Source organism: Magnolia sinica, chromosome 10 (genome assembly GCF_029962835.1).
Source record: "Magnolia sinica isolate HGM2019 chromosome 10, MsV1, whole genome shotgun sequence".
Lineage (NCBI taxonomy): Eukaryota > Viridiplantae > Streptophyta > Magnoliopsida > Magnoliales > Magnoliaceae > Magnolia > Magnolia sinica.
Window position 1 is genome coordinate 49094609 of NC_080582.1, and position 1891 is coordinate 49096499.

Here is a 1891-nt window from a genome sequence, read left to right on the forward strand (position 1 = left end):
CTTGACTCCATGATGGACATGTTTGTTGGCGTGAGTTGTAATATATTGGTAGATGGAGAAATTATAGGAAGAGGGATGGAAAGAAATCCTTCCTGCTCACGAGTGCATGATTATAGGAACCAGATTTGTATAGCCAAAAATAGAAGATTTATTCTAGTCTTATATATTTGTAACTAACGATTATGAAAAAATATAGAATACGGAGTAAATATTCTGACATTACCATACAGAGTAAATATTCTGACATGGTATCAAAGCCAAATCCTGGGTCTTCTCGTTCCCGAAAACCCTAATACTTCGTTACCTCGCCAACCATGTCATCGGATTCTGATACAGAGCACCACACTGGTGCATCTCAGTCCGATTCTATGTTTACCGAATTCACAACAAAAATCACTGAAGCGCTTAGCAAAGTCCAAACACCAACCCTGTCCACCGAACCCCCTGCTGCTCCGATTGGCATCAAGTTGGACAACACTAACTATGCCCTCTGGTCCCAAGTTGTCGAGATGTATATCTCGGGCAAAGATAAGTTGGGATATATCAATGGCGATTTTCCACAACCACCGTCGACGGATCCTTCCTTTCGCAAATGGCGCATAGACAACGCCATTGTCAAAGGTTGGCTAATTAATTCAATGGATTCCTCATTGATAGGGAATTTCATTCGATTTCCTACTGCCAAAATGGTGTGGGACTCCATTGCTACCACCTATTTTGATGGTAGTGATACGTCTCAGTTCTATGACCTCAGACGTCGTGTGATGAAGCTTAAACAAGCTGGAGGCTCCCTGGAGCAATACTACAACGATCTTCAGGGGTTATGGTGTGAGATTAACTTCCGATGTCCTAATCCAATGGAGTGTGCAGTTGATATTCACAAATACAATACTATCCTTCAAGAAGACCGGGTGTACATTTTCTTGGATGGCCTTGACGACCGAATGGACAAGATCAGGGGCGATGTGCTGCAACTTCGTTCATTCTCTACCGTGGAGCAAGCATATGCTCACGTCCACCGCGAAGCGATTCGCCAGACGGTTATGATCACTGGCAGCGCAGAGGCTGTTCCTGGTGCTGTTCTCGCCACCAAAGGGCTTCAACTTGGGCCTGCGAACTCCACCTCTATTGTGCACAATGGGAAGTAGCAATCTCGTACGGTGTCTGAAGGCTTGAAATGCACCCATTGTGGCAATCAGAAGCATACACGTGAAACGTGCTTTAAGTTGCACGGGTATCCTGATTGGTGGAGTGATCTCCAGGCTAAGAAACGTCGTGAGACAACTAGCAAAGACGAGGCTCTTGGTACCGCAGCAGTAGCTCATGCAGTACCTCAGTTGTCTTTTACACCACCGGTTGCCCACGGTTTGGATATTTTCTCCTCTCCTGACTCAAGTAACCTCGGTTGTGTTTGCTCTAGTTCACTTGGTAATGCTGAACGTGGTGCATGGCTGCTGGATTCTGGCGCCACTGACCACATGATGTTTGACGCTAAGGATTTCACACAGACTTCCTTACCGAAATGTACCAATATTGCCAATGCTAATGGTGTTATTTCCCCTGTCACTGGCGCGGGCACCGTGACCTTAACCCCTACTCTGTAGTTGCCTAATACGTTACTTGTTCCCTCACTTTCTCATAAGCTCCTCTCAGTAAGCCAAGTAACGTCTGACCTTAATTGTATTGTGCTTATGTATCCTACCTTTTGTCTTCTCGAGGACATTCTCACCAAGGAGATCATTGGGCGTGGTACTAAGAGAGGGGGGCTCTATTATATGGATGACTTTAGTGTGGGCAGAGCACATCACATGCAGCATTCTGTTGGTGTCTAAGAGAAGGAGATCTGGCTTTGGCATCGTTGTTTAGGACACCCGTCCTTCACCTACATGAA

The 1891-nt window shown here is 45.7% G+C and overlaps 1 pseudogene; it reads left to right on the forward strand.

The window, feature by feature from the left end:
- The first annotated feature begins 302 nt into the window (after window positions 1–302).
- LOC131217510 (uncharacterized) lies at window positions 303–1604 on the forward strand (annotated as a pseudogene).
- The last annotated feature ends 287 nt before the right edge of the window (window positions 1605–1891 follow it).